Source organism: Ammospiza nelsoni, unplaced genomic scaffold (assembly GCF_027579445.1).
Source record: "Ammospiza nelsoni isolate bAmmNel1 unplaced genomic scaffold, bAmmNel1.pri scaffold_54, whole genome shotgun sequence".
NCBI classification, from domain to species: Eukaryota; Metazoa; Chordata; class Aves; order Passeriformes; family Passerellidae; genus Ammospiza; species Ammospiza nelsoni.
In genome coordinates, this window is record NW_026683192.1 from 471,770 (window position 1) to 498,385 (window position 26,616).

Genomic DNA, 26,616 nt, shown 5'->3' on the forward strand with positions numbered 1-26,616 from the left:
TATAAAACCCTGTGTCCCCAGCCCCATTTTGTCTCCCTCCTCGGACGCTGTTCATCGCAATACACAGTTTTTGGAGTTCCACACAAAAATCCCTCTATCGCCTTGTTCACCAGCAGTTTAAGCAAGCATGCTCCCAGCTCTGGGTGTGCCGTTTGCTCACAGAGACTGGCTGTGCAAAAGCCACCACACAGGAAGTGAGTGTGCCAGGGAACCTGGCCTCCAATAAAAGACATGAATCCTACAGCCCACCAAAACAAATGCCTTGCATGTCTCTACTTTTTCCTCCTACTCTCATCTCTCTTGTCACTTCCCCCATTTTCTCTGACTGGGTACAAGGCTTCTCTCTCTCCTGTCTGCAGGTTTAGCCACATGTGTGACCCTGCAGGAACAGCCGGACCCACAGGGAAGTAGGAGACAATTCTTTGTCAGGAACTGTAGTGACAGGACAAGGAGGAATGGGATCAAACTGCAAGAGGTGGAAGAGATTTGATGATGGGAAGAAGTTCTTTACTCTCAGGGTGCTTGTCCCTGACAGAGGGACCAGTGGAGAGAGGCTGTGGATGCCCCATCCCCAGCAACATCCAAGGCCAGGTGGGACAGGGGCCACAGCCACCTGGTGTGCTGGGAGGTTGCTCAGCTTGGAACCAGATGATCTTTAGGGTCCCTTCCAAGCCAAACCATTCAAGGATTTGATCATTCTGCCATCCCCATCTCTCACTGCGCAGTGGCCATGAAATTTCAGTGACATCACAGCTCCCAGAGGGTTCCAGGTGGAACGTCCAGGACCTGGAAACGAGCACAGCAGACACTTCACCGGCTGCCAAGGGTCAGTTGCCGCTCGCTCTGCGCTCTGACCCGCAGCGCTGAGGTGCTGCTGCTACTGCCTGGACTTTTCCTGCTGCCTGCTCTGGAGCGCCAATCCCAACAGGATGTGCACTGCTGTGCCCATGGAGGTACAGCGCCATGCCAGGCAGGGGGCACCCGGCTTGGGCAGGCTGCAGCCATGTGGGAATGGATGGTGGGGGACAGGAAGCCCAATGGGAGATTGTTCTGCCCCTTGCAGAGTGCTAGAGACTCCGTGGAGGACATGGAAGTGGACATGGAGCTGGAGAGGGAGGAGATGATGGAGGTGGACGAGGAAGATCCTGTTGACGACATGGAAGTAGAGGAGGAAGACAACATCGAAGACATGGAGGTTGATGAGGAGGATAACACTGAGGACATGGAAGTCGATGAGGATGATGAGGAGGAGCCCATGGTCCTCGGATGAAGATGGAGCCCCACAGGTAAGACAGGCAGATGCTTCCCACACCCTGCCCACACACACACACTGGGTCCCCTGACGCCAGGCTGGGGCTGGGCTGGATGGCCCCGCTCAGGGACACGGTGCCCACAGGGGCCTGGATTGTGCTGCCACAAGCACCAGCCCCGGCCTGCCCTGTGCTTGCCTGGGGCCACACCAGCCCTGCCAGCCCCGGCCCAGCCCCAAGACCCGGCTCCCAGCCCTGCTGGGCCCAGTGCTGCCAGCTGAGTCCAGCTCTGCTGCTTCCTTTCTTACAGGACTCATGCATATCATGGCACAGATGCCACGCCGTTGTAAATATGTCTGAAAGTTTTCAAGTTTCCTGTAAATATGTTCACTACAAGATAAGTTTCCTGTAAATACGTTTTGAAGATTGTTAGCCCATCAGATCCCATGTCAATATGTTCTGTACATTGTTGGTTTTGTTATAAGGATTGTTATAATGAAACATATTCTGTAAATCCGAGCTTTTGCCGATCTTCAGCAAATAAATACTGTTTCTTTTTAAAACCTCACTTCTCTTTGCCATTCCTTGTGGCACAGACAGTGTTTGCACACCTGTAGGTTCCACTTGTTCTAGGTTCCTGGGGCTGGAGGTCCCTGCGGGTGCTGGCACAGCCACACCAGAGCTGGGGGTCCCTGTGCACAGGGGCTCCCACTGACACCACTCCTGGCCCTGGGCACTGCTGCTCTTCCTGGCCTGGGGCACAGCGCTGTCCCCAAGAGCTCTGCTGTCACCAGCTCTCACCCAGGGGGCTCTCACAGCACTGGCCCCTGCAGCCATGCCACCAAAGCAGGCAGCAAACCTTCAGCCACCCTTTCTGCTGCAGCCACAGGCACTCCTGGGCCCAGAGCCGGCAGCAGGCCACAGCCATGCAAAATCCACCTGCACGCTCTGAAGGCCCCCACAGCCTTGGCAACTGGGCCACCTGCATCTGGGCTGCTGCAGGGGCTGATCTTTAAGTCTTGCAGCCTCCAAAGGCTCCGGCCTCTGCTTCCCAGCCTGCTCTGCACTGCCCTGAGCCCGCCTTGTTCAAGAGACAAAAGCCAAGCCAGGGCATCCTCGCCATGCCCGCATTCCTGCTGCTGGCAGTGGTCACTGGCCCCTGGGCCCCACTTGGGTGACAGCTGCCGGGACAGGCCTCTGCTTTCAGCACAACTGAGCTCCTCACCCAGCAATGAAGTCTCAGGAAGTAGTAGTTTTGTGGAGGTCCAGGGGCCTACCACTGGAACCGCAATACCTGAGGGCAAAGATAATGAATTAAAGTGAGACACTCCTCTAAATGCAATGATCTTGCCCAAAAGCTTTTGCAGGCCTTTGGGGATTCAACAGGGTTTCTTGGTATCATGAACTTCTTTTTTTCCTTATATGTACTCCCCCAAGATGTTCTCACCTGTCTTTTCCCCTGTTGGTCCTGGGTTGCTGCATATAAGACCCTTTTATCCCCCATATAAACCCTGTGTTCCCAGTGCCATTTTGTCACTGTCGACTGAGAAACTCCTGTATTGACTAAAAATATAACTTCTTCACTCTGAGGACCTACTTTTAGTTTTATTATCAAGGCCTCTTCTGGTTGTATTTCGGTCCTCTTCATTAAACAAAAAACTCTTGCCCTCTCTGATTCTCCTGAGAAGTTTTCTCATCTTGCCGTTTCTTTCTGCAATTTTTTTGCAGGTGCCCCTTTTTATGACAATAAAAACAGGTAGGTCCCACATCCTTTAAAGTAGGACAAGAATTTTTTAAGTATCTTTTCTTGTGGCGGGAAAAATGCACAGGTCTTGTGTTCCTAAAATTAGATCCTGACATTCGCCGTTTGTTTTTCCCTGCAGATTTTTCTGTATTCAAAGCTGCCTGCATTTCTTGAACTGCCGCAACCACAATTCTGGCATCTGCTTTCTCCTTTTCTCATTTCTCTTTACAAATGCCCTTTGTGCTTCTCTCAGTAATACTTGAAGTCCCCTGTCCTGCCAGTCCTCTAATTTTTCCAGCTTTTTCCTGATGTCACTGCAAAATCTGGTCACAAACTGAATTTTTAACAGAACCTGCCCTACTGCAGTATCAGTATCTATACCTGAATAGAATTGCAAGTCTTTTTTTAATCTTTTTAACCATTCTGCTGGGGACTCATATTTTTTCTGATGCTCACTCAAAGCTTTTCCTGTATTATGTCCCTTAGGCACTGCCCTCTGAATTCCTTGATTTTCTTCCCTTCGGGATTCCCATTCATCCCAAAACCGTATTATCATCCCCAGTGGGCTGTCCTGAGGAATGCTCCCCCCCTGAGAACCCCCCTCCCGTTTCTCAGATACCTCAAACGACTGCGAATTTTTCTACAATCCGCAGCCCCTGGGTCAAGGAACTTACTTTTTCCCTGACCCCTTTCTGGCAGCAGCAAACTAAGAAATCCCCGGTACCAGGAGAGCCTTAGTTTCCCACACTCACCTCGTGGCTTAACTTCCTCACTTACTGCTCTGTCACACTGCCTTTTCAATCTACCTCTTCCACACCTATCTCTCCTTCTGCAATCTACTTGTTCCACTCCTATCTCTCCCTCTTTCTCAATCTATTAGCCCCGTCCTCTCACCATCTCATCACATACTAAATTGCCTGCTACCAATCCCTCCAAGGAATTTGAACCTATTCATTCCTTCTCTTTCTCAGTCTCCCTAATGAGTCAATCCCTCCTGCTCAAGGACCCTCCCACAGGTGCCTGGACCAGGGATCCCCTCCTTCCCCCTGGGTCAAACCCTCCCGGGGTCCCCACTCGTTCACTTTTCTTTCACTTCCCTCCTTTCCCGGCCGGCGTCCTCTCGGAGGGCACGAAAAGGCGGTACTGGGAGGTCCCGCTCACTTCGGGGGTCTGGCACTGCCCTGTCCCCATCTCAAACACTGCACACACACTCACACATGCATACAGCCGCCCCCCGACCCAAAACCCCATGATACTCACAGCCTCCTTTTCTCACGAGGGTCTTCGTTCACAAAGCAGTTTTCTATGGATACTCTCTCTCCTATAAGCCGACACTCTGATGGGAGCCTCTCTTGCGTGCTCTTAAAAACTAATTTGCTTATGCGTTATTGTAAAAAAAGACTCTTTTCCCAAGGGAGAGTGGTCTAGCCTTGGGACCACTTAAAATTCTGGTGGGGAGCTCCTTCCCAGAAACTATCCACCTCCCCGGAGTTGAGAGAGTCACGGATGTCGGCACCAAAATTGTTATGTTTGCCCAATTATCCTATCATAAAAAAAGCCAAACAATATTAAAATTAGTAACAATTTTAATTGAATAGTTAAAATAAAAAAAAATATAAAATTAGATACAATATAATTTGATTAAAATAAGGGATAATTTGGTTCCAATAATAGTGCATAAGCAAAAGATAACCACGGGGTACGGAAGGCAGGGTTTTGGGACCCTTGCAACATCACGTACGAGCTTGCTAATGAAAATCACCCCCTATATGCCATGTGTCAATACCATCTCCTCCCATTTTCGGTTTGTCATGTCTCTATCTCCACCTTCATTACCACCTTTACCACACATGCGCCACCACTCGGTTTGGTGGTCACACAAGTCTTTGGGGGTCATCACTGATGAATGCTCTGTAGTCTTCTTCTGTGTCCTTTTATTCATGTTTGGGTTACACACGTGCACCAAGCCAGTACAATGTAAGCCAAGACTAACGTATCACTGCATCTACATATCAAGGCAATAAATCCCTTATAATTAGCATTTTCTGAGACCCAACCAGGTTTTTGCTCATTTTTAGCAACTTTATCTTCAGCTTCTTTCCTGTGGTCCTTGACAACATCTGCTGGGAAGAGGGGGGGGGGGGTGGAGCCCCTCCTCTCCCTCTCTTCTTTGGCATTACAACTTCTAACTATTTTATTATTCTCAAATATCAATTACTGTATCAATATTGATTGCTGTTTCAATTTTTATCAGCACAAATCATACCTATTTATCATATATGTAAATTGCAGTTTAATGAACTTTACTTGAATTCAGTTTTGACGTCTGAAGAATTAAAAATCCGAATGACAATGACACAGCCTCACCTTCCCTTAGTGATATGTGAAAGGCCAGAACAAGAAGAGGGAATCTGGTGCCTGCTGAAATCAACATGTACTGAGAAATTATTGTTATTATTGAAAGAACAGTTTAAATTACAGGAGGGTCTCTTGCTTTGGTGAGCCCTCATCCCTCTGTGATACACCTCACCTCAATGTAAACTTCAGGTGGTTTGGGGTTTTTTTTTTCTTTCTCCAAAACACAAAGAGATCAAAATTCTTGGTAAAAACAGGACTTCTACTTTCAGTCAAAGCTAAAGAGAAGCTCTGCAGGGCTTCTTCCTAGATACGGATAAAATACCCTGGTGATCTTATCACCCCCTGTTCTCAAACTTTTGGGACCAGCTTCTACTCTGGAACACCATGACTTCCTTGTAATCTGAAAGAGGGAACAAATCAAACCTCAAGAGCTGGTCCTACCTTTAAAACCAGTGTTCCTGCCACCAGAAACTGCTTTTCCTGTTGTGATAGATGAGTCATGGGATGATTGACTCTCACAATTAATAGAAAAATATCATGTATATAGGTTAAGAAAAGTTTTATAGATTTATAGTTATGCTGCACCCCATCCCGTGGTTATCAAGGGACAGCTGGGAGGGGTGGCTTGTCACTATGACTCCCAGATGTCCCCAAGGCGTTGGGACATCTGGGAGGGCTGGCTTGTCACTATGGCCACACTGGACCCCCAATCAGGATTTGAGGAAGAGATCTTCACCACTGGACAGCAAAGAGGAGGTTGATGAACAAAACTTTGGGAGGGGTTAAAGGGTTAAAAAGGGAAAGTCTCCAGTGTGAGGGGGCTGAGCACATGGCGAGGAAAATCTTTTGCTCCTGGTGCTGTAACCTTTTTTCTTTATTCAGTCTTCTGTTGTATTTTTTATAAGGTTTAATAAACCTTCCTAAACTATGAAGAGTAACTATATCTCACACTGTGGTCTGCAACCCTCACTCTTTATTACAATAAAATGCCTCTTTTTATTAGGTTTAAATCAGTTCCATATGAGCTTTTATGAGCTTTTTATCAATATATTGATATAATGTTTAAATGGTTTAATACCACTTTCTGCTTATTGCAACATTCCAGGAATCCCTTTTGACTCTTCTCTCCATATTCCTGCAGAAGGTCAGGTCACTGTGGATTTTACACCAATAAAAATCCAGGTTGTTCAGATCCTAGGTGTGATGGGCAGGCACAATTTCCCTGCTGACACAGGGACTGAAGACAAACCCCTCTGTTGTCACTGAAACCAAAACAAAGGAGGAAGTTTCTGCCCATTGGAAAGTCCCCATTTGCCCTGAAGGACTCTGCCTCTTCTTTCACAGCAGCAGCTCAGCAGCCGGACGCCAAGGACAAAGAGAGGGAGGGGTGGTTGATTTGTGTGACAATTTAACAGCCCTTGCAAACAAGAGCTGAGTCTGTCAGTAACATCTCTGCAGAGGCAAGTCCTTGCTGAGGATGCAGAGCTGAGTCACTTGTGTTTAGTTTGCATCGAGTTAATGGCACGATGGGTTTTCATGCTGCAGGTGTGGCCCCTGTGACAGCAGCCTGTTCATCCTTCAGGGGGTTTGCACCCACAGGGACAGTGCTGCTCCTGCCAGCACACCACAGCTTGTCCTCATGCCAAAAAGTCTGGGCAGAACTTCTTGAAGGAACATTTTCCTTTTGCTCTCAAACCAAAGATTTAGATGCAATGGTATAATAGAAACAAATCTTTTCCCCTGTTGTCTGTTGGGACAGGAGGAAAATCCTATCACATCCAGATAGCAAGGCACTGATTTCACGTCTGCTCTGGAAATGACTTGCAGGAGCAAGTAAATAAAATTCTCTGCTAGAACAGTGAAGTCCTGCCGCTCTAAATCAGTGTGGTGCCTGAAGGGTTTTGTAGCAGGGTTGCACCTAAGTTGATGCTCAAGAAGTTTATGAGGTCCAACACAGACGTAAGGTTTGCACAGCAGGGTTTAGGCTAACAGCTAAGGGAGCATAAATTAAATGGTCTTTCCAACCCAGAAGGCTGAGGAGAATTGTTGGTATTTGTGCTCTCCTTCCTTGTTTAAAGGATAGCAACATATTTGATGAGATTTTGGAATTGCAGCTAAAAGTCATGGCCAGATTAAGTCACCTAAGTGGTTGTTGTGCATTTCTAATTGTGGAGGTCAATATCAATGTAGCTGCTTCTGGTAATACAAAAAGCTCTTTCAAGACACTTCTTAAGAGAAATGTCTTTTTTCTTTTCACTCTTAACTGCAAAGCACCTCCAGGATGAACAGCAAACAGGTTATCTAAATTGTCCTTTCACAATAACAGAAAACTTCCCCTTTAATCAACCTGAATTGCACAATTCTCATCTGTATGAAGGAATTTCACTTAGTCTCTGCTATAAAGAAGTGATTTCTATGCAACAGGGTTGATAAAGGGAGGACTCAAATTAACAAGAGTGGTATTTGTTAACACTGCCATTACTCATCACAAACTTTAAACAAACCACACCACCCAGCCCAAAGCTAATATGGCTCTGTGTTAAACATTTCTGAGGGATTACACATCCTTGTGTGAAGATGGAATTAGGATTTAAAGCCAGTATTTCTGCATATACAAGCATTGTGCAAGAACATTTCATCTTCAAAATGGAAACCAAATATCATCTGTACAGGGTAAATGCTGCAATAACATGAATACACTTCTTCCATCAGGTTCACAGGCAGCTTAACCAATTCTGTGCCTGCAGATAATCTGTTCTGGCATCTTTTGGGGCCCTGAACCAGGAAAGTCACACTGAAATACTTTGGGACCATGAAAATTTCTTCAGATCCAAACCAGTCTCCAGGTGACACAAGTGACTGCAGACATCTCCAACAACCCAGCGGAGGCCAGGTTTGCTGTGTTCTCTTTGTCATTGTGGGTTTGTAATTCAGACTCACAGAAAGGCTAGAGTTGGAAGGGGCCTTAAAGACCCTCTAGATCCAAACCCCTGCCATGGGCAGGGACACCGTCCACTAGACCAGGTGGCTCAGAGCCCCTGCGAGGTTTGGCAAATACCCAAAGACACCTTTTCCTCTGTTTTGCAAGGTCAGATTTCCATGCTCACTTTCACAGATGGCTCCAGTCTCTCACACAGAGCATTGCTGATTGGTCACTCTTATCTCCACAGCCCAGCAGAGATCCTGTTTTGGATGGCTCTCACTGCTCCCAAGGCCCCAGGGATCAGCCACTGCCTCTCCTCCTTCTGCTTTCCCTTCCAGGATCAGAGATTTCCTGCTGCTTCCTCCACGTCTGAGACAACTGGAGGAGATGAGGGGCTGAGGATGTGGCTTCTGACAGAGAGTTGATAACGCTCAGCTAAGTATTTTATTCTCCTGCCACTAAGCTGTCAGGCTGCTGCTGGAATTCCTCCTGCTTGGAAAGGCCTGGTGTGAGCAGCAGGAATTGTTGCTGGCTGGAATTTTCCAAGAGCTGGACAAAAGAAGCATTTTGTGGAAGGCCACCAGCTGCCCTTGGTCAGCAGCACAAGGTATGAGGTCCCCTTTGAAGGCCATCCCTGCTCAAGGACAGCCTGGCCTTTTCCAGTGCCCAGAGCACCTTCCAGGCTTTCGGGCTGGCCTCGTCCCTCACCCTGGAGAAGCAGGTTGCTGTTGGAACTCTCATATCCACAGTTTCTGGCTGGATTGCCGTGTCTTACCACAGACAGCCCTGGACACACTAGTACAGACTCCATCTGCAATAAAAGGGGACTTTGTTCCAGCTTTTCCCTTGGACCAGCATGCAGCAAGCCCACCGGGGCCTCATTCAGGTCTTTGTGGGCTGGTAGTCAGCTTCTGCTGGGAATTTAAAGCTTTTGCCCTACTTTCCACAGCAAATAGTGGAGTGAACCCAGCTGCATCACCCCCCGAATTTCACTCTAAAACCCACAATTTTCATTTTCCTCTATTCAAGCCTTGAAGAAAACAAACTTTTCTTGAGTGAGCTGGAGGCACAGTGTCCTCCAAGATCATTCTTGAATAGGACAATATTGCAGGGGAAGATTGGCAAACCCAGAGTTTACTGGTGCTTAGGAAGCTTTGCAAAAGCTTCCCACATGCGGTGCTCTTGCACCCTCCTGAGCTCCTGGAGCCCTCACTCAGCTCAGGCACAGTTTGGACAGAAATGCATGGTTCCATCTGTCACATGTGGGGACAGGAGGAGGGAAGACTTTACAAACACTGCCACGAGGGCAGGGCTGTTTTCATTGATGGTGCCAAGGTAGTACATCATCTTTGATTAAATGTGAGGTGCTGAAGGGCAAAAATTCTCAGTGATGAGGAGAGTGTGTCTCCACTCACACAGCAAGGTAAGTGAAGGGGAAAGAGCAATCTGTATTTTATGGGAGGTATTCAGTTTTTAACAAAACCTTTTTGCAGAAGACGTGCCTAGGCAGGGGTGATTCAGAGCATTTTATCAGCCTCACAGAGCATCCCCACATCTGCTTTGCCACATTTTCTCTCTTTTTTTCATTGTGAATGATTTCTCCTGTCAGGATTGCTCCTGCTTGGAGTTCTACTCTCAGTGGAGTCCCAGAGTTTTCTCAGCTGCCTCTGCAGCGAGTTCTGAGCCAACGTGGGGCTCTGCTGCCAGCCCAAATCTGCCCTTCTCCAGCCTGAGTGCAGGTGGGGCATGTGCTGGGCATGGCTGGAGATTTGCATGGTCAAACTCCTCGAGCATTTACATCTGCTCATGGCTTTGGGTAGTACAAATGTCAGAACACCCATCACAGCTAACAAATGGCATTTCTTGCAGATTGCTACAGCCACGCTGCTGATCCACAAATACACGAGAATCAATTTCAGTTGGAAAATGTCATTTATTACAAAGAGCTACACCCACGCTGACAATACAGAACTATACAAATCTCAATTTAGGTTAAAAACTGGAATTTATTAGATTATTACAACCTGTGTATGTAATAATATACAAATACCATCCTCAGTTAATTTCTTGCCAACCTCTACAAAAACTCACTATACACAAAGATCAATTAGGCGTTTAACAACTTAATTTATTACATACTACTGCAAGGATTAAGCCCATCTAGGAATACAAAAATACATCCATAGATATGAAAATAGAATTACATACATAAACAGATAAATATACCTATACAAATAGACTTATATACCTATACAAATACCAATATTCCTATCTTAAAAGCCATATAACAAAAATCATATCAAAGGAGATACCTACACCACTGTACCCATAAGAAATGGAAATTAACACAGATATAACAATATCCATGTATACAGAGATAAATTGATACACATATATGTAATTTCAAACATATATGTATATATACAAATAGCATGCATTCATAACAAAATAAATATACATAAATACAAGAATATACACATGGAAATAAATCCATACAAATAGCAACCCACTAACAGAAATACAGATGTAATAATCCCTGTCTATGTTCAAGTCCATGTATCTCTAAAGAACACTCAAAGCAGAGGGATCCCAGCTGCCCCATCTTCAAAGCCTCTCGCTTGGTCTCCTCCTCCCGTGCAGAGCAGCTCTCCTGGACAGGGACAGGGACAGCAGATGGGACATCTGGCAAGCAAAGGGAACACTGAGTGAGTATGGGGATGTTTCCCTTGGCAGCAGCTGCACTTCCATCAGGGAAGAGGAAATGTCAGAGCCTCCCCAGGGGGTCAGAGAGAGAAAGCAGCCGGGCGGGCCGGGCTGTGGTGAGCGCAGCCGAGGCGAGACTGTCCCGCAGCCCGGCAGAGCCAGCACAGCTCCTGGGCCCTGCCAGCACAGCTGCCTTGCCCAAGGACAGCCCCTGTGCCAGCCGGGGCAGCTGCGCTGAGCAGCCCCAGCACGGGCAGGGCCCACTCCTGGCCCGCCGGGCAGTGCCCACGGCCACAGCCCACGGCAGCCTCAGCCCCACCTGCCTCCCCGGGCCTGTGGCCTCAGCCAGGCTCTCTGCAGGCTGGTAGCAGCAGGTCCCCGTTCACTTCTCTCGCTGCTGGCCTTCAGCTCCTCCCTGCTGGTTCCGTCAGTCTCCAGCTGTCCTCAAGGTCTTCATGGCAGCTGTGGCAAAAGTGGAGGCCCTGGAATTGCTTCCAAGGCCTGGCAGAGCTGCAGTCCCGGAGCCCTCTGTGCTCCCTGCTGGCCCCCTCCATCCCCTCAGCCCCGCCATGCTCTCAGTGAAGCCCCAGCCGCCTTCAGTTTCTTCAGCCCCTCACAGTCCTCTCACGCCCCTCAGTCCCTTCTGAGCCATCCCGTCCCCTGAGACCCACCACCCTGCCAGCCTGTGCCACTTCCCTGTCACCTCAGTGCCACCAAGGCCCTCGGCTGCCCCACAGCCCTCAGCCCCAGCAGCAGCTCAGGGTCACCGTCCCTTCAGCGCCACGGCCCCCTCAGCCCCCTCAGTCTCACCGTCCTTCAGCAGCTCCTCAGGGACGGTGCCTGGGGCCAGCGGCAGCTCCCACTGCTCCAGGGACAGCCGGGGCTGGAAGTGCTGCTCTGCCCAGCCCGGCCGCCAGCTCGGACCCAGCACAGGGACAGGGGGCACAGGGGGCACCGGGGGAAAAGCAAGAGGTGAAAAAGGCAGCTGAGGGGGGAAAGAGGTACACATGCAGCCTAGGCCTACACAAACAGCAATCCTTCAATCAATCTCTCCATCTAAACATTCCTCTTACTATGTAACTATACACATTCATAAATGTAAGTTCATATATATATATATAAATATATTACTCTACACATAGAAAAATCTAACTCTGAAAATCTACAAACGTAAATATATTATAAAATATAATTATATCATATCTATACCTATCCACATTTATATACATATAAATATCCACATTTAACTACATATCCACATTTAACTACACAGATCTATCAATATATGTCTATATAAATAGAACACTATCATCTATAAATGGAACTATAACTACTAATAAATAACCATAGAAATCTATAAACATATCTACAAGCAGAGGAGTTCTACCTGCCTGATGGTCACAGGCTCTCCCCTGTCTCTTCCAGCCCTCCTGGAGATGTTGGTCAGATGGCATCTGGGAAGCAAAGGGAACGCTCAGTCAATATTGGCCCTTGTGCACCTTTCCCTTGGGCAGTAATTGTCCTTCTACCAGGGGCTGTCAAAGATGACCTGAAATGCAGACTCTCACTTGGCACTTTGAAGCAATGTGCCCTTAAAAGAACAGGGACCATTCCAAGGGTTCAAAAGTGTGCTTCAAAGCATTGAATTATCTCGATAAACTCCCAGCCCCCACAGTGCAAAGGGCACCCAGGAGAGCTTGAAACACAGACAGTCCCAGCTGCCACAAGGAAGCCCAGCCTTGTTCTTTCTCTGAGCTGACAGAGAGACCTCAGTCCTCACTGAAATGGCTGAAGCTGAAGGTGCTGGGAGCTGAGTCCTGAACCAGCTCCATTACCTGCCATCTACAAACTGCCCTCTGCAGTGAGCAGCAGCTGCTCCAACTCGACCATCAGCTCTGGCAGCAAGGGCTGGGAGGGACAGAGCTCCCTACGAGGCCTGCAGGCTGCACCAGCTGGGCTAAGGAATGGATCCACAGTGCTCCTTCTCTCCTCTTAGGCCTCCCTAATCAGGGGTCATTCAAGCTTTTCCTTCTGATACTGGAGTTACCGTGATTTTTCAATTGGTTGGCCTCTGATGTTGTGCTCCTTGTTTTTCTTGTGGGCCAGGACCAATACCAGCAGACTGGTACTACATTTAGTCAGTGATTTGGACTTCTACCCTGAAGTTTTGCTCTTTTTTTTCCCCTGCTCCTTCAAGTGTCGCTCAGCCTAGCCTTCCCTGGCACCCTGCAGCAAATTTATCCACCAACTTCAGCACAAAATTGGGACACACGGCTTGGTGACACAACTCACACAAGGTCAGGTTTATTCCCTGCTCTCTGCCCCAGCAGAGGACTCCGTGTCAGAGCCTCTGGAGAAGCGTGGAGGGCAGGGCTCAGGGAGGTTGTGCCAGCGCAGGATTTGAACTCAAGGCACCAGGAAGCACCAACCCTGCTCAGAGCAGCCATCTCACAGCTCTCTAAAACAGTGTGGGCTCTGTCCTTACCAGGCTCCTCGGGCTCCTGGGAACTGTTCCTGCAGCTCTCGGTGCCAGATGAAGCTTCCTCTGCTGCAGCTCTGTTCACAGGCTCCCCTCCTGAAGAATCAGGGGCAACACCAACATTGCCCTGAACAGAAAAACAGAAAGAAAGGAACCCAAAGATCACTCACTATTTTGCTGGAATCATATCAGGGATACAGTAACTGTCCTTCTCCACTCCTAAAGGACATGGAGCACAGAGGAGGGAACACTGCCCACACAGCTCACATGACAAGCCTTTTAAACTCAGGATTCAGGGGGCCAAGGTGATGCCTGGAGGACACACATGGGGCAGTAGTAGAAGGCTCCAGGAAGCAGCAGCTGCAGCCCAGCCCTTGCTTTGCCTTGGCCTTCCCACCCAAAAGAGGCACAGCCCACATCTACTGCAGCTGCAACAGAGGCACCTCTGGTATGCCCCTCCCTGCACAGGACACTTGGCCTTCAGTGCCACTTCTCCCAACACTCTTCTCCTCTTTCCCAGCAAGTAAAACCTCTTCCTCATTTCTTTTTCATCCCCTCTTTTAGAAATCCAAGAAGAATTCAATACCAAGAATAATTCAATAGCTAAATAATAATGAAGTAATTTCAGTTAAAGAAGCCTTTGCTTCTCAACCGTGTAACAACGTTCAAAAGCTCTCAGTCCAGCCCTTTTATCCCCATCCAATGGAATTACCTGCACAGAGGGAGATCTTTCAGACAGGGACCTCCTGATCTCCCGAATCATTTTCTCTACAGCAAGGCCTAGATCTGCTGGTGGCCATTCCTCCTCCCCAGGTGCGTTCTGTGCTGAGCTGGAGGCCGTCCATGCTGCACAGGCTGCACTGCCGGGTGGAGTGCTGGGCCCTGAAGTGCCCGGGGTGGCTGCAAGAATACAAACACATTGGTCAGGCTCCACAACGTGGCTGTGGGACACAGAGCTCTAGTGCTGCTGTGGACCAAACATCACGGGAAGCACACAGCAAAACCAAGCAGAGAATCTTTTGGCCTCCTAGGTGCCCCTTCCTAGTAGGCTTGACAACTTCTGGCCGAGAATGGCAGAGCATTGCGGCAAAATACTTCAAACGGTCACTTTTCAGGACCTTTTGGAAAAACAAGGCTACAACTCTTTTCCTACCTCGTGCGTCGTCAGCTGGGGGCTGCTGCTCCCTGTGGAGCTGCTGGAAGCTGCAGGGCTGGATGGCGAGCCCCTCCCGCTCGGCCGGAGGCAGCTGCTCCCCGCAGAGCTCCTGCGAGCGGCTGCGGGGCCCCTCCCGCCCGAGCGGCAGCGGCGGCTCCCCGTGAAGCCCGAGCAAGTGGCAGGGCGGGATGCCGAGCACCGCCCGCTCGGCGGGCGGCGGCCGCTCCCCGTAGAGCTCCTGGAAGCGGCTCGGCCCCTCCCGCCGGGCCGGCAGCGGCCGCTCCCTGTGCAGCAGGTGGAAGCCGCAGGGCGGGCGCCGGGCGAGCAGCGGCCGCTCCCCGGGGTGCTGCTGGAGGCGGCCGGGCCGGGGGCTGCGCAGCTCCCGCCCGTCCGGCAGCGTCCGCTCCCTGTGCAGCAGGAGGAAGCCGCTGGGCGGGCGCCCGGCCGGCAGCGGCGGCCGCTCCCTGGGCAGCGGCGTGAAGCGACCGCGCCCGTGCCGCCCGACCGGCAGCGGCCGCGCCCCGGGGAGCTGCTGGGAGCCGCGGGGCGGGCGCCTGCGGCCATGCCGGCCCGCCGCCGGCCGCTGCCTGTTGGCCGCGCTCCGGCGCTTGATGCGGAGCAGGAGGTCGGGGCGGTCGCGGCGAAAGCAGGGGTTGCTGTAGTGGAGCCAGGCCCCGGCATCACCCGGCGCAGCCGAGCCGAGCCAGCCCGGCACCTTGTGGAAGCCGTAGCGGTAGAGCTGCCGCACGAAGCTGCGGAACTGCGTGGCCCTGAAGGTGTGCGGGACCGGGGCCGGCCCATGGCCACGGCCCCTGTGGGCGCGGCCCGAGCTGAGCAGCTCCCGCTCCAAGAGGGAGCGGTCGATGAGCAGCCCCTGGGCGCGGCTGTCCCAGCGCACGGAGCGGACGCGGGGGCTGTTCACCAGGCACCAGAGCTTGGCGGGGAAGGTGCGGGCGCTGAGCCCGGCGGGCAGCGGCAGCTCCGCCATGGCATCGGTCACCGACTGTGGCCACAACGACCGCAGCGCAACGGCCGCGGCTGCGCCGGCGGCGCGCGGCCCGAGGGGAGCACTGCGCTCGGGCCCGCGGGGACGCGCGCGGCAGAGCCGGGGCTGCGGGCACAGCGCGGGCGGGGCGGCTCCGGGGCTGGCCGGGCTCGGCTCGGCTCGGCTCTGCACAGCACGGCACGGCACGGCACAGTACAGCAGGTTATCCCCACTCTGCATCCCGTGCCTGGGTCACCATCGGTGACAGAGAGGAAGGACATTGCTCTGTTTTGGCTGGGAAAAGGATGAAAAGGGGTGATTAGAAAACATTCATTTGGTCTCCTTTTCCACAGACTAGCTGGTTTTATTTCACTATGTCTGCCTGTCTTTGGCAGAGTTGGCACATTTCTCATGATTCGGAGTCAGCTACAGCAGCAGGAATGGGAAGCAATTTTGTTAGCATTGATATCAAAGCCAAAGTGCTGCCCCATGCATGGATGGATGTTGCTTTCTTCAAGGGATTTTTGGCCTAGAGCTGTAGCAAACTCACACTGGTGTCTTCCCAAGCAGCGTTGCCTTTGTATTTCCACAGGAACCACCTCTTCTTTTTTTTCCCCCCATTTGGGGAGAGCTCCAATGCAAATGCCTCCTGCAGCCAACTCTTGTCACTGTAGACTGACAAAGGAGATCTGGCAGTGGGGAGAGACTCCCTAGAGCTGCTGTGGAGAGCTGAAGGGGGAAGCTTTGTCCCTTAGTCTTGAAGTCTTGTTGGGGAGCTGCTCGTGCTCTGGGGGACGGACACCAGTGGTGTTTATCCAAGCCTTGCAAGTTCATTCCTGTAAAGAAAGAAAGTATACGGATGCCAGATAGAGAAACAAGGTGTATGGGAGAGAGACGGGGAAAAGGAGAGGGGTAATAGAGAAAGGAGCCCTCCACAAGCAGAGATCAATCTTCATGGAGGTAATGATCAATACTCAGTTTATTGCAAATCTCAGGGTACATTTATATGCTAATGCAGGGTTCAGCAATGGGAGAATACTAATAAGTGGTTACAAAGTGTTATGTATAGGACAAAGAGCCAACATATCTTTGGTCTGGTACATAGATTGGCAAAAGTGTCAGCAGAACATTCTGCCCCATATCTTTTCTTCACATCCCTAGAACATCTTGCTTCACATCTCTTTTCCTGGGGTACATCTTGGCAAACTTCTTTATATTGTTTGCCCAAGGGCAGCATGCTTCTGGTCTAAGGCAACCTATGCAGGGTTGTGCACCTTGCTTCGATCCAGTGTCTGCTCAAAATGCTCTCTACATTCCTGAGCTTCCTGACACACTACAGAGACTTTGGGGTTGGTGTATTGGCAAACAAATTTCAGTCTGGGAAATTTTTGAAGTTCCCTGTTCTTTTTTTTTTTCCTTTCCTCCAGAAATACTGTCATAATCTAATGCTTCCAGAGAATCTTTTCCTACTTTTTGGGGAATTCCTTTTGCTGCCCTCCCAGATCAGGCCAATTCCCAGGGCTCCTTCCCAAAGTGAGGTGCAGCCCATGGCCTCTACTCTCCAGCTGGAACAGAAGGAAGCACAGAGTTTGCTGTTGTGGGAGAGGAGCTTCTCTTTCCTGCCTGCTTTCACTTTGGGACAGGTTGGTGTGTGCTTATTTGATAAAGGCAGGTTTAAACTCTGAAACAGTTGTGTTTCAAACTGCTCCCTTCTCCAGCTCTTCTGTGGGTATCCTTGGACAAAAGGCCTCTTGGTGGGAGCTCCCTGTGGCAGGCTAAGGAAGGAGATTGATACTTCAGGGTTGTGACTGCTGAAAGCAGCTGGTTTCCAGAGGTGTCTAGAATTGGGAGTGGCTCCTTTTCTCACCTGCCTGCAGAAAAGGAAGTTGCAAAGTGGGAATTTCATTTGTGGAGATGGCCACCAGGGGTGTTTGCCAAGAGATGGGCTGGCAGAGAGGCAGGTCTCATGCTAAACTGGCTGTGTGTTTGTTTTGATGGTAGAGAGGGTCAGAGATGCAGACGCAGACACCAGCTGAAGGAACAGTGTAATTTACTGTAATGCACTAATGCAAGAAAGAGTCAGGAAAGGATAAGCTAAGCAATGCACCTCAGCATTATTACAAAAGGGTGCCTCTGGTGATTCAGGAAGATCCATCACCAGGTACCCCAATGCTTTCCCCTTCAATCCAGAGCTGCACATCAGCTGGGGGAAGCTGTCCCAGCCAAGCCCTGCAGAGCCACGGCCGGGAACCGGGAAATCCTGCGGTGCCTCCACCTTTGGCGGCCACGAGGCTCCCGAGTGTGCTGTGAGAGTAGCCCGGCTCTGATCGTGCTGGACGAGCAATGTGCCAGAGCTTCTGCTGGGGCACAGCTGGTGTCATTCTCCTCTTGGTTTTCTCCCTGAGCCTGCCCAGGGCTCAAGGAGGAACGAAGGCCAGGTGTGGCCTTGTCCATTTTCCTCATGCAGAAAGGTGAAGACGTGTTTCACCAGTGAATGGATGCAACATTCCTTCTGATAATAACACTTGGTTAAGGAGCAGATACATAGAATATTGGGTTGGAAAGGTCACCTAGAGGGCAGCTTTGGCTCAGGTCCTGTTGTTGAGGCTTCAGTCAGGGTCTGTTGTTTAGGCCTTAGCCCTTCAGTATTTTGTGGTGCAAATCACACCTATGCAAAGTGGGAAACAAACAAGTCTGTCTTTAGCACATTTGAGACAGGGAACAGGATTAGCCCTGCAAGGCCAGGCTGGGGCCCAGAGCAGAAGGCCAGCACCCTGCTTTTGCCCCCAGGCAGCCCTGCAGAGCAAGCAGCCCCTCCTGCCCAGGGGCTGAGGTGCCCGAAGCTGCCTCCCCGCTGTGCAGCTCTGCAGAGCCCGCGGGGCGCAGGGTCCTGGGCAGCCAGGGCAGCCCGGCTGCCTTGGAGCACAAGGAGTGGCCCAGAGAGAAGCTGCTGCCCTTTGCTTTGGAACTGTTCCTCAGAGTCTTGTCATTAATCCACAGTGTCTGACATGTTTTCCTCTCCCAAATTTAACACAGCTTTTTGAGAAAATTGACTGATGCAGCTCCTGCTGTAGCTGGTGGTGCTTTTGTCTGCAGCTAAGGGCAGGTGATTTGGACCAAGGACAGAGTCCATTGTTAACACCCCAGCCTTTGCCAAGTCAAGAAAGCCAGTCACAATTGGGCTACCACAACTGAGCTGTTTTCCTAGGTTTTGGAAAGCTACCACCTGAAGAAACCCAACATATTTTCCTCCAGGAGGATACCAGCAGTAGCATGATTCCAGTGTTTTCCACCCCTTTTCTATGTCTTTTAAGAGTTCCTCAGTACCCAGCAGGAATGAAACGACATGTGATAATGTGATTTGAGAGCTCTGTGTTGTTCGTTGCCACATGAGTGTTCATGACAAGCTAGACACCCCACTCGTGGCTCTGTGGAGTTAAATTTATCCCAAATCTGTGCAAACAGCAGCCCCGAGATGCTGAGAAGAGCAAGCACAGTGGGTGGGTGTGCATGCACACACCCAGAGGCTGACTGCTGTGTGGGCAGAAGGTTTTGAACTGTTGTAAATCATCACACTCCCAAGCTGGAGGAAGAAAACAAATCTATATGAAAAGATATAAATCTATATGGAATGAAAAGATATCAAAATGAATGAAATAATACATATTAATTTATCATATATGTAATTTAACACCTACATACTATTGCCGGCAGGGGGTCTCTGTACAAATCACAAACATGGCAGGGCTGCTGAGGAACACACCTCGAGCTGTTTGTTTTCCAGCATCAGTCTCATTCCATGGTTATGACAATGGGAAGATGCGAACAGCTCACACCTCTGGCAGTGGGCAATGAACTTAATGGTACAACTTACTTGAAAAGTTTTTTGACCAATCACACAAAGCAGAAGCATATTGACAGTAGTTCTACCCTACCACTATAAGCACACGTACCTTTGGTTAAAACACTGCTTGCTTATTTTGAATACAATACCTGCTTGTAAACCTTAAAACACAATGCACCGAGCTCCATTATTAAGCTTAGAAGTTCCTAATATCTTGCTAGAGATATTTTTTTGAAGCTTAGGGAGTCATTCTAGCCAAGTATTAATACACAGACCATTGTTCTTTTTGTCCTTACTTTTCTACTTCTTATATAAGTTTTCTGCTGACAAATCTTACGGCTGCTGCTTAGCTCTAATTGCAGTTCTGCTGTCTCTGAGGCCTGCCTTTTGCAGCTTTCCCAAAACCCTCTGATTTGAAGGATTTCCACAATTGCCCCTTGTGAGAGTCTGTCCTAATTTTCCCTCATCTGCCTCACGATCGTCCTTGGGAGACCACTGAAGAGAAGACCCCCCCCCCCCCCCCGTCTATATCTGGCTCTGATGGAGAAAAGTCACATGCCACAGGCCCTGAGACCTGAAAGCTCAGTTTTGAGCTATTGTTTTCACAGGTGTGTTTGCTGTATGCTAAGAAGAGGGCACCATGCCCCGTTTGCAACAATAGCAGCTCTGGAAGCTGCCTCACCTCTCGGCCTGGCTGGACTTCTCCTGAGTTTCAGGTGGTCTCCCACAGAAGACCCTCGCCTGTTTTACAACCACCGTGACAGACAGACTAAGATGTAAGAAGCTTCTCCACTAAAGACTGAGACATGAAACTCCTGAAAGGCCCCTCTGCTCCTTCCAAGGACTGGGACTGAAACCCCCAGCCCGGGGGAGGTGTGTGGGGAGGCAAGCTGACCGAAGTGAGATGTTTGCCTGCAGATTGTGACCACTGGACCGAGAATACAATGGCTCTCGCTTACTGCTAAGAACATAGACTACCTGTTACATCTATCAAGCTCATTTACTGCTGAGAACATGGACTACCTGTAGTTATTTCAATACATCTGTTCCCTATTGTATCTGTTTCCCCCCCCTCACAATTTTCAGTAATAAAAACCTCTGAGTTAGCTAGAGCCTTTGAGATCTCCCCAGCGTAGCAGATGGACCCTCGGCTGGACTGCACCAAAGGACTTTGTCTCTGCATTGGTAGCTATATCCCCTCTCTCTCTCTCTCTCTCTCTCTCTCTCTCTTTCTCTCTCTTTTTCTCTCTGCATTGGTAGCTATATCCTCTCTCTCTCTCTCTCTCTCTCTCTCTCTTTCTCTCTCTGCATTGGTAGCTATATCCCTCCTCTCTCTCTCTCTCTCTCTCTCTCTCTCTCTCTCTCTCTCTTCTCGCTCTTTTTCTCTCCCTTAATCCCTCTATCGCATTTTTGCTGTTGTTATTTCAATAAAACTACATTTGTTTTGATTATCACTGCAAACCCCCTTGTACCGTGTTGGTTTTTGCATTCTGAGATCATTCCTACGAACCATTAGGTCATCTGTCCACTAAGGACGGACCCTGACACCCCTCTCGGTACAACTAAAAAGAAACCTTTGTAACCGTGTTGTTTATTAACTACCTTGCATTTCATAGCTTTACTATAGTATACCTGCTTACTTCTTGCTTAAAGCATCCTTTTTGCTCGCATTAAGCCTTGCTGTATTACAACACAGCAATTTTAATGCTGTGGAAGTCCAGTCAGTTCAAAAGGGCATAAGTCATGTCTGATAGCAATTACAAGTCGTTGTCCAAAAAAAGTCTTGCCTGTTCCAAAGTTTTAATTCAAAACCTTCCTCCACGTCTATACTATCATCCACCATCTGTGTGAGATTTCAAGAACTCTCTGTGAATCTATTTCCTACCTCTCTCTCTTGTGTGATAAAAACTTCTTTGATAGTTTCGTCCATCATTTGTCACACACACCAAATTATGCAAGGCATTACTATTACTATCACTACCAAAATCTTAGCCAAGGTTCCCTTAGCCAAGGTGCAAAGCTCCATCCTTGGAACAAATCATCTAACCATGACCCACCATCTTCTTTAATTGGAGCTGTCAAATCTTTCAGCTTTTGTAGGCTTTTGTGGATAGACTCAGAGTGATCAGACAGGTTCATGCAACACAATCCTTCAAATTCCTCACAACCAAGCCCATGTGCCTGTGAAAGAAAATCAATTCCTGCTCTGTTCTGTAAGGTTGCATGTCTGACAGCACTAACATCAGTAATCATGTCACTAACTGCAATGGAAGTAGCACTGTCTTCTTTCTTCAGCCAACACCCCAATCGGTATAATGGTTTCAATGCCTCGCCCAAGGCAAGTTGATGTAGAAATAAAGTTGATGTACCTCATTTTGCAGGGCCCTAGGGTCTGAAATTGCTATTACAGGTTTTTTTTATGATGAATGGCAAACCTTTTTTCTCTGTGTTTTTTCTTGATGGCTTTTTTAACGCTAGGTGCTATCACAGTGAGTTGTCTGATGCTACATGGGCTACCTTTGATTTTTGAGGGAAAGTCCTGCCAGGCTCTATCTCCACAAATGAGCCAATATTCTGTTGCTCATTGTCATGGGGACTCGTCTAGGTCATCTACTTGTCAGCAGTTTCACCCTTAGGGGGCACTGGGGTAGTACAATTGCACCACAAACTTGAGTATCTTGTCCTCAGGATGATGGGGAGTAACATTTAACTGTGGATCTCCCTGGTACTGAAACTCAGCACAAAATTCCATCACCAATGAACCAAGAATTCCTATTCTTGAGGTTCAGAAGGTGCTATAAGAAGATCAGGGTCCCAATGATGCCAGCTGGTTATGGGATTGATCTCGTTGGCAGCCTCACACCAATATTTGTCATGATTGGGTATTGGCTACTCCTTGGATGGCACAGCCCCACTGACTAAAAAGGTTGCAAAGGATTTGTCTGAGCTCAAATTGGTCAAACACGTGGTGTCTGAGCCTGCTGACTTGGCTAAAGCAAGGCAAACATTCATTTTTGGTTGATCTACAGGCATATATGCACAGCAAAACAAGCAAGCAAAACCAACAAGCGCCAGTATATCATTTGATCAAACTCCATGTTCCTGTTCAGCTGCTTTTTGGCAAAAGTTTCCCCATCTATTTCAGTTCTCTGAAACCAAACCTTTTAGCACGTGTTCAGGGACTGGCCAACTACAGGGCACTGAACTGTCCCTCTAACCTTCAATTTTTACAAATTTGGATATCTCAGAATTCCTTTGAACACAATGGACACCACGCTTTTGCTGAAAGAGCTCTATGATACAAACCATGTTCACAGTCCAAAAATCAACATCAAACTCAAGATTTGTAGCTTTCACAGGCTGAACAGGGAACGTCTGGCATGCACCATAGCTTCTCTGTGAGGCTCACATCTGCGTGCTGTCCTGGGGTGACGTTATGATGCTTGTATCCCCATTCATCTGTTCTGTGCCTTTAAGACCAACTCTGAAGAGTGGAAGTTTTGTTTGGGTTTCTCTTATCAGGGACACAGAGACGAGCAGTACATAGGGCTGTTTTCGCTTCTTGCTTTCAGCTTGCTGCTTTGCTTGCTTTTCTGCTCTCGCTTCTGCTCTGCTTTGGCCTCTGCTTATTAGCTAGGTCTAGCTAAGCAGTCCACATTCCTTCCTGGACTGTTTCTCCTCTCCTGTTTCTGTGACCATCTCGAACCTGCTCCAGACTGGGACCCGGGAACACTGAAGGTTTGGCTGCAGCAGCTGCCCCAGTGCCGGAGGGACTGAGAACAGAGCAACCACCCCCGAAAGAGACTTTCTGATTTTGTCATCTTTCTCAGAGCGGTGTCATCGGGCATTGTTCATTTTGTCTGCTGGGGGGTGCTGAGACTGAAATAAACAGGTTCTTTCCACCTCTCTCCAAGGAATTTTCTCCCGAACCGGTTGGGGGGAGGGGCTGTGTGGGTTTTGCTTTCTGGAGGGGCCCTCCTTTGGAGATTCTTTAACAAATTTGCCCTAAACCAGGACACATGCTCATTTCCCTGCTGGTGGAATTGTTGGTGTGCTCTTGTGTATGAGACAGTTTCACATCCTTTGTGGGGACCCACTTAGGTCAGGCACCTGTGCAAATGCAAGCATACCTTTTGCCTCAAGTGATTAGTGGAAATGGTTCTTCAATTTGTCCTAACTCAAGGTTTCTGATCAAAACTGAAGGATTTTCTTTCAATTTTTCCTGTGTGCTGTTTGAAAAGTACCTAAAAATTGGAGGATTAGGTCCTGCAAATGAGCTATTCAAAACAAAAAGACATATACAGCTTTGCTCAGCCTCATCTAGGGTGTTGCTTGGGCCACTCCCCCTTTTGTTGATCTAGAATGGGATTTAGAGTGTGGTGTGTCCTTTCAACAATTGCCTGACCTTTGTGGGAATAAGGAATTCCAAAAGCGTGGCAAACACCCCAGTCCATCAAAATTGTGGCCAATTTTTGAGCTGTGTATGTGGGGCCATTTGTCAGTTTTCATCTTGTGGGGGATCAGTTTGGCGAGCTCTGGACCCAGTGACACTGACAAGGACAAAAGCAAAAGACAAGAGGCACTCTCTCTTCCCAGGACCAAAGTCCCACAGCTTTAATGGAGAGCAACTCCAGGAGAGATAGGGAGTATCCAGGGGAGGAAAGAGAGCGTCCACCTCATGGCAGGAGATTTGAAACCCTGGGGGAGGAGAGGTGGTAGAAAGGAACTACCAGACTTTAACATAATAAATCACCACACTGTAGTTTTCTGCATAAATTGCTGCACTTGTTGAAAACAAAATCCTAAAATCTCCCCAAACACAACCATGTAGTCCCAAATGACCACAGTGTGGGAGAAAAATCACTCAACCCCTCTGTATACCCAGGCACCCGGTGTCACAGGGAGTACCAACCCCTGCAACTAGAAAGTCCACACACACAGGCTCATCGGGAAAGAAGTATCTCTGTATGAGGGGACAGAGTGCTCAGTTTTCTCAACACAATACACACCATCCACCACCACATCAGCATCCACCCACATCATCTTCCTCAAACATTCACACACTGAAAACACAACCACAATTACAACACACAGGAAAAATAGCAGCAATAGAACTGGATTTGCTCAATTCACCCCCAGAATTGCTAGCAGGTCCTGATTAACACAGCAAATCCTTTCTGCCAGCAGCCAGACCCAAACCCAAACTGTACAGGCATACGTCGTGCACAGGACGTCTCTGTGTGACTTGTGAACAGCCCTTCCCCTGCATACGCCTTACGGGTTACTTTACAGAGAGTTAAACATTCCCTTTCTCCACAGTCCCAGCAGTCTTGTCTGTCCCCCACGAGGAACAGCCGAGAGTGGAGGTGCCTCCAGGAAAGGAATGTCCTGGCAGCGCCCAGAGATGTCCAGAGCCCAGTTGTTCTTGCTGGAGTAGAGAAGCGTTCCTGCCGCGGTCACCAAATGAGGTGTGGAATAGAACTCGCCACAGTTAAAGGTAGAAGGTGGTATGTTTATTACAGCGCCAGGCACACGAGGAGTTGTCTCCTGAAGGCATGTGTGAAAAATCACTGGCTCTCTACTTATCTAGAATGTCTTACATATTCATATAATTGCCAAAAAACCTAATACATATTGATTAGGCAACACTGTCTACCACCCTTTGTATTAAAATATATTGTAATTGAGTCCAAAGTTCCTTCATGTTTCTGCAGTCTTTCACTTCAAATGGGTTGGTGGGTTTTAAAGTGGGGAATGGTCTCCTTCTGATGAAGGCCAAGACGTCTTCCTCAATTTGACCTCTTTCCTTATGAGCTGTTGGCAGGCTTTCGCACCCCTTGGCTGTAGCTGAAGTTTTGGGTCCCAGGTGCAGGCTACGGTCCTCTTCTCTGTCACAAAGAAATCCGCATCCCATCCCGCTTCTTTAAACATAGTAAAGACAGGCAAGCGATATATTACCCTAGCCTTAACTACCTTATCTGCTAAAAATTAACCATCCCTTATTATGTCTACTCTTCTTGCTATACTCTTTCCCCCTAACTAAATCTTGCTAAAATTTTAACTCTTGCAGTTCTTTTAAATCCTTGATTCATTGGCCTCATCTCACACTCCAGCCATGTGTGAGCTGATGCCGTAACTGGGAAATTCCACTCCTGAGCTGGAGATAAGGCCTGGTTCTGAGCTGGAAGGGTGAGAAGGATGAGATGCACATGGTTTTGATCCAGGGGATGTCCTGAAAGTGCACTGCCTACCTGCCCCTGCTGCCGAGCACCACGCTCCACCTCCTTCTCCTGCTCAGCGTATTTTTGGGAATCCAGGGGTTGGTATGTATTATTTGCTACTGCAACATATAGAATGAATTTGTTTTGCAAGCCCAGTTTTGTCCTGGGTCATTTTGTGCATGGGTCTCCTCCTGAACCTGTGTCAAAGACCGGCAGGGACCTACAGGACACTCCTATTCTCATGTCAGTAAATTCGGAGAAGTGATTTAAGTATCAATAAGTCAGTAAGTATCAATCAGTAAATCAAATAATTTGGGGAAATATTTAGCCTGTGAGTTTCAGCAAAGTATTGAATATGTCTTAGATCCATGGATAGAAACTCGTAAGTGAGATTGCTGGGTGTGCACGTGTTAGGGAAGTGATTTCCCCACACACCCAGTGCTGAGATCAAGGATTGCCTCTCTTCTAACCCTGAGCTGGCAGCAGGGATTGGGCCCTGCTTGGTAACGTTCACTTTGAAGACTTCTGTTGAACAGGTAAGAAAATCTTTTCCAGCTGTTTCCCTCTGGTTTACCTGTTTGAGGGTTAAAACTCTGTGCTGCAGGTGTGCTGGGTGTGTGCAGAGCAGTGCAGCCCCAGAAACCCCTTGGCTTGCCCACAGGTTGTCATGCCTTGTTGCCAGGTGTGCCCAGCTGTGGCAGGAGAAGGAGCCCGCAGCGCAGTGGGCACCGTGCCCTGCCCAGCCGGGGCTCTCTGGCACAGAGCAGCAGCAGCGCCAGCACCGTTCAACCCGCTCCTGCCTTGGCTTCCCCTGGCACACAGAAGCCTCTGGAAATCAGCACCGCCAGTGGCGTTCCCAGCTTGGAGCAGCTGCTGCTGGCGGGCAGATGCTGCCAGTTTGACTGCTGCCAAAGGGGAAGAAAGGCAGAGATGTACACGCACCAGAGCCCTGG

The 26,616-nt window shown here is 49.1% G+C and overlaps 1 protein-coding gene and 1 long non-coding RNA gene across 2 annotated transcripts in view; one reads left to right on the forward strand and one right to left on the reverse strand.

Moving 5' to 3' along the window:
* Nucleotides 1-26,616, forward strand: part of LOC132087180 (zinc finger protein 883-like) — a 448,191-nt gene that overhangs the window by 292,682 nt on the left and 128,893 nt on the right. The window lies entirely within an intron of this gene.
* LOC132087196 (uncharacterized) lies at nt 12,376-14,333 on the reverse strand. The gene is made up of 3 exons (XR_009420486.1): nt 14,170-14,333; nt 13,464-13,584; nt 12,376-12,432 (listed from the first exon to the last, which is right to left on the reverse strand). It is a non-coding gene; the product is annotated as an uncharacterized LOC132087196 (long non-coding RNA).